This window comes from Carcharhinus amblyrhynchos, chromosome 17, assembly GCF_965287045.1.
Source record: "Carcharhinus amblyrhynchos chromosome 17, sCarAmb.v2.hapA, whole genome shotgun sequence".
In the NCBI taxonomy this organism is placed as follows: domain Eukaryota; kingdom Metazoa; phylum Chordata; class Chondrichthyes; order Carcharhiniformes; family Carcharhinidae; genus Carcharhinus; species Carcharhinus amblyrhynchos.
In genome coordinates, this window is record NC_137340.1 from 17,238,477 (window position 1) to 17,252,949 (window position 14,473).

Consider the following 14,473-nt stretch of genomic DNA (forward strand, 5'->3'; position numbering starts at 1 on the left):
GCTAAGAAAATATTACTTTTCACAATTAAGTAGGCTTCAAAGTCTTTACATCATCTAGCAACTCAGATTGGTTATGAGGGGAAGGAAATGGGAAAGAAAGCAGACATGACATTTGATACAACTGCACATTAAGTAGCAAGCCTCAATTTAAAAATAAGTTTATTATAGACAAGTATGATAAAATACATGAAGTGTATCATGGCTAAATGGACACAACTCTTGGATTCACAACAAATTTTAAACTCAAATTGATGCAATTTGATGAATTGACACAAGTGGAGCATTGATCTTTGGCCTCACAAATAACTACAACTGTTTATTCTTCATGTTACAATAAGGAGTGAGAATGTGTCTTTTTGTTTGCTGAAGACAAACGCACATTGAATTAAACATAAATTAAGTTCTGTTTTAATATCCTCTTAACATCCATCGTGATAGCTACAGCACTCAAAAAGGTTCAGTGACTGATTTATTTTAATTGTTGAAGTATACCCAGTAAATTAAATTAAATTTCTCAATTGTGTTAAATATTGAGCCATTTAGCATTATTTCTACATCCCATTTAAATGTTGGTGGTTGCCAAAAGGAACAAAGATAAAGAAAGATAGTTCACAAAACCTGGAATAAAGTACAAGAATTAACAATTCAGTAAATACTGCTTCACAGTCACACAAAACAAATTGAAGAATAAAAAGTGGTAAATAAAAAAATCCAAACAGAAGTGATATTGAAGCAACCCAAAACAGAAAGTCTGCATTTTTAAGAGTTAGAGAACATTGGAATCTTGATTATCCTACAAAAATAAAAAGACAAGAACAACCAGTTATTTTGTTTCATCCCAATGCTCAGATTTAGATCGAACATTATGAAAAGTATCATTCTTAGCTTTTCCCTTATTTGAGTTCTCAGGAACCCAATTTAGATGATATGGCATCAAGTATCTTTTAAATCTGTGGGCAGAATTCTCCCAAACCCCTGCGACAGGTTCAACGGTGGGTGCTGGGGAAAGAATATGGAGGCCAAGTAATTGGTTTCACAGCAGCATGAAACCTGCCAGAGGCTGGTGGGAACCTTATTTGCATTCTGTTGATGTATGCACTTGAAAGCCCAACCCCCAATGTGAGCATGAAATACCTTTAGAATTACGTCGTATGCAGATGTCTGGACTCAACTGAACACCTGGGACTGTCCCTTCAGTTCAATTTGAAGGCAGCCTGCAACCATGAACCAGCACTGCTGTGAGTTGGAAGATCATTTTCAGGCAAACATTCTGGTTTCAGTGTCCTGGAGTGAGTCCATTTTCCAGCCTGTAGGTCCATTTTCCAGTCTTGGGAGTGCTCCCAGAGATCAATCTTCATTTTCAGGCACCCCTTTCTCCAATAGTGGGTCAATGCTGTTAGGTGCCTTTTCAATATGGCACCCAGACACAATGGTGGACTATGTGCCATCAAGGCACTATGTCTCCATGCAAAGTAAAACACCTGAGTACTTAATGAGGTTGGAGCCAGAAGATATTGTGCATTTCCTCGCCTTTACAGTAGGAAACACATTGTTCCTGCCCTTGCACTTTTGGCTTCATTAAAATGTAGGGTGGAATTCTCCCATTTTGAGACACATAGTTGTCAAGGTCAATGGTCTCGGCATTAGTACCATTTTAATATCAGTTATCAGTAATATGGTCATGTAATTTGAGCTGCCCATAGTATTTTAGTCACAAGTAAAAATGCCCAGGAGGGCAACACTCTAGGTCATAATTTTCACAATGCAAGATCTGGGGGTGCAAATTCAAATTCTTTAAGTCATGATCTTTTAATCAGAATTCTGGGGAAAGATCACAACCTGAAATGTTAACTCAATTTCTCTCTCTACAGGTACTGCCCAACCCAATTATTTTCAACATTTTTTAAAATGTCAGCTAGACCTGCTGGGCCCTTTTATTTGTTTCAGCTAAGTAAATGATTGTTCTTAAGTCTGAATACTTAGGTTTTTGGTTCTCCAAAAAAAAAGCCAGACTGCTAATTTAAACAGCATTACTCGGTACTTCTCTTGAAGGCCATTGACCTGAAATCTTAACCACTGATCTTTACAGATGCTGCCTGATCTGAGTAATTCCATTAAATATCTCAAACATTGCTCGTCATAAATTTATGTGCTGATTGTTTCTGATCATCTCGTATACCTCAAAGCACTTGCTAATTTTATCTTGAATTATTGATCTTCAGATTGATGGCAATAATTGCTCAATAGTTACTCAGTTTACCCTTTTCTCCCTTCTTGAACATAGATTGTACAGTAGCCATTCTCTAGTATTTGTACATTAGAGTATTTAAAAATTGCAGCTCAATCTATTTTGCTCGTGTGAATAGTGTAATGGGATTGCTTATTTCTACCTGAGATGGTTTAATCTCTCATCTGAAAGGCAGCATCTCCAACAAGAACAGGAGATGGCTATTCAGTCTCTCAAACTTGGTTCCCCATTCAATTAGATTGTGACTGAGTTATACCTTTAGTCCATATACCCAAGTGCATTCCACATCCCTTAATACCAAACTTATGGCAGGTTGGTGGAATGGACAGGCAAGTAAGTGACAAGGTGAAATTTAATGCAGAGAAATGTGAAATTATTCATTTTTGAGGGAAAGAACGCAAGGCAACATAAAAGAAAATGTATTGGAGGAGAGGTGGAGAAATCATTTAGGGTGGCAGCAAAGGTTAAGAAAATTTACAGCACATGAGATCCTATATTTTACATTAGTGGCATAAAGTTAAGAAATTATATAAAGTCTTAGTTACATCCAGGCTGTTTTCAGTTTAGGATACCTATTTTTATGAAAGATGCAACCAGGGAAGGCAAATTGTATAGATTAGGATGGTAGGAGTTATCTATTCGGAGGTGTTTTAAAATGATTACAGGATATTATTTGTTAAATAGTCCAGCCCCAACTAGAATAGAGTGTCATACTGGAATAGAAGTCATACTGGAGGAAAGATATAAAGGTATTGTACAGGAGACAGAAAGACTTCATGAGTTTGGTTCCAGGGATGATATCTACAACTTGTGAACAATTAGAGAAACTGGGATCATTTTCCTTGGCAAAAAGATTCAGAGGGATTTTGATAGAGGTTTTAAAAATTGCAAGGGGGGGGGGGGGGGGGGAGGATAAATGATTAAAACATGGGCATGGCTGTGTCTTTCGCAAGCTTTGGCACTACTCATCTTTCAGTTTTCTTATCCTGATGCACAACTCACAATTATCCAATCCTGACATGTACAAACTGTGCTATGATCGTGGAAGATCCTCTAGGTTTTGGTGATGGGGAGCAGAGTTAAGTCAAGAAAATCCTTGTTTGATTGGAGTGGTCAGAGACAGCAGGTGTCAGTTCACAATGGCAGTTTTGGTGGTAAGCAGGTCTTTGCTTTGGTGATGCTGTTGGTGTCAAGATGATGGCCACTGTCATGAAGTTGAGCGACAACTTCAGCTCTCCATCACAGATCTTTAGTGCTCATTGCGGAACTGCGAGGCATCCTTAAAAGAATGGATGAAATGGAGAAGTTTCCTTGGAGAAGGCTCACCATCAGTTCCTGGAAATCCTGCTGGATGATTTGTTGTGCATGTTGGCTGACTCGAAGAATTGGGACCAAAGGCATGTCTGTGAGCCTCTCCAGAAGGGTGCTAGGGATGAACTCCCGGCTGAATCTGAGAATTGGCTGCTATGCTTTCACAATCTCAGTTTGTGGGCTGGGTGTCTCAAGTTCGATGAAGCACATTACATCTGGTCTTTGAGGCTTGGGGATGATCGAAGGCTCCGACCATGGGTCTTATGTTGTCTGGTACTCCATGTTCTTTGAGAAGGGTTGGAGGGGGCTGTACGTGGCTTTTCTTTGGCAGGGCTGCAGGACAAGGACATAATGGAGGTGTAGGGACTTTGTTGAAACTCTGGATGGATCCTGGGTGTTGCTCAATGTTCTTGTCAGAGTTTGGACTTTGTGCTACATGGTGCATTATCCTGGAGTTCATCATTTAATTTTCATTGTTCCCTTGGAGAATTCAATCCTGATTTTGTGATACTGTCTTTTATCCTGGCAAAGGTGTATGATAGAAGTGCAACAGAAGCATTTGTCACCTGTTACATTACTAAATTAGGGTTGCCTATTCCTTTTTTTGGTGTTCATCCACCGGTATGCTCTGATGATGCAATGAGACTGGGGTTTAACTGTTCGTGAATCATCTTTCCATTGGGGGATTTGTTAAATTGTTTGTGTTGTATCTACCTGGTTTGTCCTTTTTGAAACTTGCTGCCATCCTTACATTTACACTGTGGAAATACAGTTTCAGTACTCCACTTTTTTTAAAAAGATGAGTAGCACCACAGCAGAGTGGTAAGTAGGTGGTTTCATATGGAGAGGTTGACATGGCCTGGAGGCTTGTGGATGAGGTAAATTGGGGAGTTTTGGGATCAATTATTATTATGGGATTAAGGAATCCTTACTTATCTCCTGAGAAAGTACAGATAGATTGTATATTCTAGAAAAGACTGGGTCTTTTATTTCTCTGTTGTTGGCACCTGCAGTGATATTGGGAGTGGGGCAATTACGTTTTGGTGCACACCCAGGCAGAGTAATCCTTGAATATCTAGCCTTGTTAGGTAGGTCTTCTATTTTGACTTGGTGGAGTAGACAGTGGTTATTTGACCCATGGAATGCATGGTGGGCATATTATCTGGTTAGCATATCCTTGATGCAGGGTAATGGATTGAATCTCATTGATAGCAGGCCTATGTGGCACTTCTGGGGAATCTCAAGAATGGAATAGTTGCAAGAATGATACGAGAACCATTGGTTTATTGGCCCTTATTATAGGGTGTTGTAAAGCAGCAGTGGTTCTGTTGATTTGGGATGAGTGGAGGGCATGTTAGAGTAGGTTGCCCTCCTCCAATACATCCACTTCTGAACGTCTCCTCTTCTCAGCTCCCTAGAGTGTGGTTACAAAGTTGAGTGAAAATCTAGGTATGGTGGTTCAGCATTCTGAGTCTTAGGTTGGTGATTGGGCTGGTTGAAGGAGTAGGTTACCTCCTCCAAGTAATCTTATATGTACACTTCATGTGTCCACCTTCTAGGTTTGGGTTCCCTGGGGTAGTGTTCTGTTCATGGTAAGGTTATGCTGCTTTGTTCCTGGTATTCTTGTGAAAGCATATGCTCATTGGACAAGCTTGATGCTCCTCTGTTTATTTGGGTAGATGGGATGGCGATATGGGCTCTGATTTGTTATAGTTTATCCTGGTATCCCTTATCTTGTTGGGAGGAGGGTTGTATCACTCCCTGAGATGCCCCGTTGGTTAGTGTCTCGACGATTCTTCTTGTTGGTAGCGTTTCCTTATTTTTCAGTGATGGGGATTCTGATCAGCGAGTCTGATTTGGTTCAAGAGGGTGGAGGTTTGCAGTGCAGAGACTAGGTGTGAGCCCTTGGCTTACAGGTTCCTATACACGAGTGATTGCTGCTATGCCACAGTCTGTATTGACAGCAGTACCCTATTTCCCCCTCCTTTCCTGGGTTATCCTTTCATTGCCATGCCCTTGTATGTTACCCATAAAGGGATCCTTGATTTTTGGAGGAGTGTTTTCCAAGTTCTTAGTACTAGTGGTGAAGTTCATTATTACATGACCTCTGAATTTTTAAGTTTCCCTCTATAAGATTGTTTCCTTCTTCTGGACTCCCTGACCAAGAAAAATAGTTTTACCCACCTAACAAAATCTTTTAATCATTTGAAACACCCCAATTAGGACTCCTGCACTACTATATTAGAGGGAAATGCAACTTGCTGCATCTTTCATTAGATATGCCACCCAAAACTGAAACTTCCTACAACTATACTTGCACTTTTATGCACTCGAGCCTCTTGAAATGAAGTCTTAACACCCCAACGGCCTTTTAAATTAGTTTTTGAACGTTTAAACTAGTTTTTATTGATTTTTGTCAATCCTTATATCTCTGCGTCTTTTTAGCTCTTTGCTGATCACTTAGAACACACTGATTTATTTTGGATTCAATGTGAACAACCTCACACTGAACTCATCAGTTTTATCCATTCATTCTATCCATGTCCTTATGCAAATTTATGCTCCCATTTACACTTTTTTTTTTAAAAACAGCTCTGCCACCTAACTTAGCATATTTAGCAAACTTGGATCGATAGTTCCTTATTCCTATGTATGAACAATCCAAGGATGTCACCACTAGTGTCATTTGGCCAACTGGAATACACGCCTATTATCCCAACTTTGCCTCCTAACAAATGACCTACCCACGACAATAGTTTTCTCTAAGTCACCATATTTCCAATTAGATATGCCTTTTATGCTGTACATGTAGTTAATGTTCAAGTCTCTTGTGTGCCCACAACCATCTTAGAGGCAAGTGCAACTACTAAACTATAGCTAATACATCTATATTCTGTCTTCCACCATAACCAGATATCAAATATTTAATAGTAAAAATAATTAGGATTAGACTTGGCTATTAATATAAAACAGAACCTTATTTTATACAATTTTCTGGCATTAATCTTCACTTTCAGCCCTTAATCTCCATTCCCAGCCACCATACTATATTTACGATTAGTGCATCCATTTACCCTCAGAAATCTGACGAGTTTAATTTTTAATCTTATTCGGAACATTCAATTTCATACTCCAGGCAATTCATAATTGAAGATTAATAAATAATTTCTCAGGTATGGCAGCACCTGTGGAAAAACAAAAACCTTCCAGAAAGGTCATCAACCTGAACGGTTACTGATTTCTCCTTCCACAGATTCTGCTGGTGTATTTTTACAGTTTGTTTATAATTCAGATTTCAGTAACTGAATATTTAAGAACGTAAGAAATAGGAGCAGGAGTAGGCCATCTAGCCCTTCGAGCCGGCCCCGCCATTCAATAAGATCATGGCTGATCTGAAGTGGATCAGTTCCACTTTCCCGCTTTCTCCCTATAACCCTTAATTCCCCTATCAGAACCTTATCTACCCGTGACAAATATATTTAGCGAGGTACCCTCCACTTCAATAGGCAGAGAATTCCAGAGATTCACCACCCTTTGAGTGAAGAAGTTCCTCCTCAACTCTGATCTAAACTGTCCCCCCCCCTTATCTTGAGGCTGTGCCCTCTAGTCCTGCTGTCCTTTGAGCGGGAAGAATCTCTCTACCTCTACCCTATCTATGCCCTTCATTATCTTATATGTCTCTAAGATCCCCGCTCCTCCTTCTAAACTCCGAGTACAGACCCAGTCTATTCAGTCTCTCTTCATAGACCAACCCCCTCATCTCCGGTATCAGCCTAGTGAACCTCCTCTGCACTCCCTCCAAGGTCAATATGTCCTTCTGCAAGTGCGGCGACCAAAACTGCACACAGTACTCCAGCTGCGGCCTCACCAGTACCCTGTACAGTTGCAGCAAGACCTCCCTACTTTTATATTCTATCCCCCTCGCTATGAAGGCCAACATTCCATTCGCCTTCTTTTTCTGTCCACTTTGCCACAATGAACATCCTAATCTTTACTCTTGGCTGCTACTTCCCAAACTGCTCCTCCACTTCCCTCATTGGTTATTCATCTACTTTGTGTCCCAAGAGAAATCAAAATAATACTCCTGTTGTTAAACTAGAAACATGTCTATCCAGAATGATAAGATGTAGTGCTCTTTCTTGAAATAGATAAAATCTTGTATTATTTATTTACTGTTCTTACACTTCATCTCTATATTTTGATGCCCTGAATTACACACCAAGAATTATTACTTATTCTCATTAAACCCAAATTAATGTGGTCCTTCAGTACTTTAACGCATTCCCCCAAGATTCTATTCCAGGCTGCATCCCTTTGTCCAAAATGTTGCTGCTTTCATTCAAATAAATTTATTAAAAATCAACTCAAGATATTTTCAGACAAGGAACACTATTCAACCAACCTTAATTCATCCATCCACAAATACCCGATCACCCTTCACTGCATCTAATTGTTTCTTAAATGATTACAAGGTTGCATTTTCATTATTCTAACGAGAGGTACATTCCAAGTGGTAGTTGGCCATTGAAGTATTTATAATTATCAGTCCTGAATTTACCTCTTACTAGCTTGAAACTGTCTGTTCCCCTTAAATATTACTTTCTCCCTATTGTTGACCTAATTTCAACAGTTGAAATGTCTAAACCTTAAATTCAGCTCATGACAATTCTAAACAATTGTCCAGCACATGAATGTTTCCATTGCTTCTTGGTGACCAGACAAATATAATGCCCATGTTATCTAGCCAGAGATTCAGCTTCTTTAAACCCAGAGAGCATAGGATGCTCTGTGCTTGGATTTGAGCCTTGCATGACAGGTTTGCCAAGCTAAGATCCCTTTGGTGATTTAGAAGAGCAACAACATGTGCAGTTCTTCTGTATCACATGCAGTTCTGTGCAGATTCGGTCTAAAAGAAAGTACAGCTAGTGCTCAAAACTGGAAAGTCCAAAAATGAAAGCAATTCTTTAACACCCAAGCAAAATGACCTATTGAATTTGTGAATCAGGCAATATAATTTCAGCTGACTTGTGATAAAATGACAATTGTACTTTAGGGACATTTTGCTGAAATTTCATACATTCCTTCAAATGATCACCACGAGACAAGGAATTGGCAGTTAAGACAGAAGCGGCACAGTAGCACAGTGGTTAGCACTGCTGCTTCACAGCTCCAGGACCCTATTCCTGGCTCGGGTCACTGTCTGTGTAGAGTTTGCACATTCTCCTCGTGTATGCATGGGTCTTCTCTGGTTTCCTCCCAGTCCAAAGATGTGCGGGTTAGGTTGATTGGCCACGCTAAGAAATTGCCCCTTAGTATCCAGGGATGCTTGGTTAGAGGTGTTAGTGGGTATAAGATGTAGAGATATGGGGGTTGGGCCTGGGTGGGATTGTGTTTGGCGCAGACTTGATGTGCCGAAGGGCCTCTCTGCACTGTATGGTTCTAGAAGCGAGAACATTTGACAGTGACTGGCAAAACTGGGGGCAACAGAGACAATGAGGAAATACACCAACAGGTTAAGAAGATGTACAAGATTTGAGAACACCAAAATGTTGACTGTTATCAAAGATCACGAAAGTTGGAGGTGCACAATTGCCAGTGTTGCAAAACATGGCATCTGAAGAAGATGCCTCAAATCGATGTAGTAATTATATAGTTTGAAGGATAATGGAAGAAAGTCATGTTGAATAAATCCAGGAACAGATAACATCATTACAAACACCTCTCCTTCAATATTAAGTTTAGATCTAGGTAGATACCTTTTATTAAAGATTTAAAAAGCAACAGGACCAAAACATTAATTTGAGATTGAAAATGATGTAGTCTTTGGCAAGCACTTCATCTCAAGGGCCTAGAAACAACCTGCTCTGAAAACCAGGGTAATATTAATGAAATTGCTCACCCAGGAAATTTATTACATTTGAATAAATTAATTCTATTAAATCTCCCACTGAGGCTTCCAATGCGAATAGCACTGATCTGATATCTCTGCAAGACAAGGACCTAATAGCTTCTGGAAATGTTTATTGGTATAACACATTTTTGAAAAAGGTCATACCACTGAGTACAGATGAGTCTAGAACATTGGACGGCAAGGTTCTCAAGACTCCACTGGTGCTTGAAATATCCAACTTGATGTTTCTCAGAGAAAGGTTTATTTGAGAGCTGGTCAGAAGACTTGATAACAATTACACTGCTACCTCCAATGCAATAATTTTACTGCTTCAATATTTGAACAATGCCACAATTGTATCAAAAATCAGACCTTTGCAAAGAATGTCATAATTTTCACCTAAAATGCTAAGAAGTCAATTTTAATGTTCCATCAATAACGATTTATACTCCGGTTTCCTATCCTTCAAATTCATTTTGAGACTGTACTGGAGTGCAGTCGCAAACTCAGAAGGCAAACTGCAATTTTGCAAGGTTTAAATACATTTCGTCTGTCAAAACCAAATGAATTTTATGATTAAACTCTCAAATTTACTTTGAGGGCTTTTTCAGAGAGAGCAGAGGGGCTATTGGCAGGGGGAAAATGAAAGAACAAGAGAAAAAAAACACAGGTACATAAAACTAAATGCATTGTAAATAAGATGTTCCAATTTAGAGAACACCTTATCAAAAGTTTCACACAAGGAATTACACTTGAAATAAATACCCAATTTAAAAATGCTTAAATATAGATTTCTGAGCAATTAAAAACTTCAGAACTTTCCTCTTTTCATTTTTAAGACAGCTCAAAAACCTCAGTAAGTGATTTAAAGCATCTGAGGGCTTACTTCTGATCTTTTTTGTTCTTAGGCTGGTAACTTTTAACCCCAATGCTTTTCCTGACAAAAGCTAAGCAAAACTTCCAGCCTCGTTACAAGCCCTCACGATTATGATCTTTTCAATCTGAAGATGAGCTCTCGCCTGCCTTCCTGCATAGTAAACTATACAGACTTTTGGCCTCCCAGTTGCAGCCTTCTCCTGGCTCTCGATAGACTTATCTGGGCCTGAAAATCTTAAGGATATCTTTGAAACCCTTTCCCCCTCAAAGCACAGCTCAATGCCAATATGAATCACATGGGCCTTAAATCCTGATAGAAATGTAGATGACCTACCCCTGAGACCCCAATTCTATGCTGGAAGTAACAACAGTTCAAAGCATACTTTGTTTACAACCCAATATTCTCAAATCTTCCTGAGACTACCAGTCTAACCACTGCATACATGTCGTTGCCACTGTCTGTAATTATACCCTTTTCAGCAAACAACCTGTCCCTCCTTTAGTCTTTAGCAGTCATGTCATCCAGGCCTCAAAACAGGTCACATGACACCTCCCCTTCATTTTACCCCAAGAGGTACTGTCTCAAAACAATCTTTGTAATAGATGAAAATAAAAGGCCTACAATTGCAGCAAAAAAGTAGCAAGCATGAGGATAGGGAGGGTTTAGAAACCACTTAAGGGCGATCAAGAAATTAATAAACATGGAAGGGCAACAGGCAAACTTGATATGTATCATAGGGAAAAATACTAGAATCTATTAAGATAGAGAGCAGAACCCAAAACCTCTGGAATTTCCAAAGACAGAACCCAAATCCTGAATGAAAGATGATCTCAAAACATTCAAAAGTTCAATGGGGCTGAACATTTCCTCTGTCCAGAAAGTCTCAGGATAAGGGTCAACCAATCAGCAGAGATGAAAAAATTCTTTCAAAGGTTTATAAATTTTTTGGAAGAATCAACTCATGAGGACTGTGGATGCTCAGTCAAATGAGTATAATTCCAAATAATGAAGTTTTCACATACAGTAATAAATGGACAACATTCAGGCTTTTGCTGGTAAATGGAAAGTATGATATTTGCAAGGCAATCACCATCTCCTATGAATGTAACCAATTCCCTATGATATTCTTTGGCACTGCCATTGCTGAAATTCCTAGCATCAATATTCTGGGGGTTATGATTGACCAGGATCAATCACATAAAAAGTCATAAAATCAAATTAGAAACCGGAATTATGCGAGAATCCCGATTCCCCAAAATCTGCTCACCGCCTCCTAGATGCAAGTCAGGAGTGTAATAGAATTCTTCACTTCTTTGGATGCATGCAGCTCCAATAGTCAAGTTTGACATCATCCAGATCAAAGCATGTTGGCTGATCAGCACCCCACCTGCCAGCATAATCATTCACTTTTCATCAAGAGCACAGTGGCAGCAATATGTAACTTCGACAAGATGAAATGCAGCAACATGCTAGAGCTCTTTGACAGCATCTTCCAAGCCCATAACCATTACCATGCAGAAAATGCAGGCTCCCCTCGAAGTCATACACCATACCAACTTGGAACTGCATGCATTCCTTGTCGCTGGGTCAAAATCTTGGAACTTCCTTCCCAACACTGTGGATATATCTAAACAATTCAGATTGCAACAGTCAAGGTGGTGACTCTATAGCACTTACAAGGACAATTCGGAAAGCCAACATCGCACACATCCATGAGCAAACAACAAAATTCAAGGCTTTGCAAGTAGTAGATTTTTGGGCCACTAAGCAAATCACAAGATTTGGGTATAGGGTAGGAAGATACAAATAAAAAAGTTCAGCGATCATCTTCTGGAATGGCAGAAATTACCTCACATTAAAGGAAACAAATCCAAGCTAACAGCCCACAGTACAGAACTGAATGGTACAGACAGTCCCCATTTCAAACTAGCTCTGCTTATAACTAACCCCAACTTCTGCCAGTCTATAACATTAGCTATCCATTGACTGCCTTGTGCAGTTGCAACATGCAAAAGCCTTTTGCTATCATGTCTTTGCTTCCCCTACATATATATATATTTTACTTGATTGTACTAGTTTTGTAATTGGAAAATTAAACATTGTCTCTCTAAAACAGAAATTGTACTTTCAAGTCAATTGGAACCTACCCAATGTTTAAAAACAAAATGACTATTAGTACATCACAAACCTGCTCTTTTTTCCCCTCTAAGTACCTTACGACATTTTTCATTCATCCTTCAGAATCAATGGCTGTGGAGCCCTTTCAGATAATCTTAATTCAAAGAGGGAAATCTTTTGACCATAGCCACAACAAACGCTTAATGTTGGATATAAAAATTATTAGCATTGCCATGAATTTTAAAACATTACTTTCCCGGTGGTCATTTAGCATGCTTGTGATCTCGTATAGAGCTAAACATTAAATTTAATATGAGCCTCAAGTCGTCGAAACTTCCTCCATAACTATGCTGGCAGAATTTGCCATTATTTTTACATTTGCTATGACTCTTTCCAATTGGTATTGCTTACTTCTGTCCAATCATGAATTCAGCTCATTGTTTTCTCTCAACACTTTAAAAATTCAAAAATTCTCTATTCACTTCAGACAATTCTTGTTTAGTTTGTTTTTGTTGCATTTATCCTGCATGTTTTAAGGCCTCATGTATCCAGTAGCAGCATCTGTCATATTCATATTCCTGCTTGGCTTTCAAACTCCTTACTACTTCTCCCAAATAGCTTACTAGATAGGACCTGGTTACATCCTTTAGTTGCTTCCTCCACTCAAAAGCAGTAAGCTCAGAATGTATCTACTATCCTCCCCACAATAGGCAAATTTCTCCCTACCTCATCATCTTTTGTGCCTTCATGTGTGTTTGGCAGAGACACCCACAAAGCTGGAATGATTGATGCTAGTAAAGTCTCAATATTTTTAACAAATGACAAGGGATCAACTGAACAAAACATACTAAGACCTTGCTTAAATTACCAAGTGCACGGTATCAAGAGAGAATCTAATTATGAAAGATTTTGCTAAAGCAAAAATTGAAAGCTTATTCCCACCTGTTGGCAAATTGGTAACATTTAAAAAAGTAACCAAACTATTTGGAAAACAAAAATACAAAGGAAGATTATGCTCACTCAAATCCATTGATCTATTACAACATAAACATTTTAGGAATCCTACATTTGATACCTGAAAAGTATAATTTTCTCAGAAATTAGATAATTATTTGCCAAAAAGAATACCAAACAAGGGAATGATGAGAAGTTTCATGTCAAAACAAACCAAATGATCATGTGAAAATTAGTTTGCTGCCTTTAAAATAGTCCACATTTCTCTCCTGGTGAAATGGTGATTACATCACAATTAATCTGATTGAAAGTGCGATTTCCTTACTAAGTTTCATTCGTGCTTTTAGTCTCACAGTAAATATGGTCGTAAAGTCAATAAGCTACAAATTTATAGAACTATGCACAAATATGCTTCAGTGTTATAGATCCAATTCAAATCATTCAAGAATTGATAAATTAAAATCATCCATCCCAAGACCGAACTACCTGATTTCTACCCATGTAACTTAATTCAAATATTAATAACCATCCAATTTCAAGATCATAGCTACTATAAATACCTCAGCTACACTATCACACTGAACATCAAAATGTAGCCACCATTTTCCAAAATTGTTCCAGAACTACAATTGCAAGATAATCCAGTTGAGATTTTACCTCATACTCACCAACTCCGCTATTATAGCAATTATGTCCAGATGTCTGAAGTATAATTATTACTGCATTATATACACGACACGTCAAATTTAATTTACTTCTAACCGGTTGCAAGGAAGAAAATACCTGTGTTGCGAGCTGATTTCCAGCTATTTAGGGGACTGAACATTAACATTTGACTTGAATACATTGGTGCAGAAGGATGAAGGCACCTCAAAATTAATTACAATTGTGGCTGCATAAGTTTATTTTGCTTTTATTACATGTACTGGTTGACAGAGTCAGACCCAGTAAAAGAATTTGCAATTTATTGTTGCTGTAGATTAAGAGAAATAAATTCAGAAAGAAAGAGTGGATCTGAATTCCAACAGCGCAAATAGATATATTTCAGAGTTGAAATATTACCCGTTTTAAAAGC

The 14,473-nt window shown here is 38.6% G+C and overlaps 2 protein-coding genes across 2 annotated transcripts in view; one reads left to right on the forward strand and one right to left on the reverse strand.

The window, feature by feature from the left end:
• Positions 1-14,473, forward strand: part of LOC145354567 (protein CC2D2B-like) — a 272,448-nt gene that overhangs the window by 35,681 nt on the left and 222,294 nt on the right. The gene's annotated exons all lie outside the window — the stretch shown is intronic.
• The window catches only part of LOC145354365 (uncharacterized), a 50,925-nt gene that overhangs the window by 31,067 nt on the left and 5,385 nt on the right, over positions 1-14,473 (reverse strand). The window lies entirely within an intron of this gene.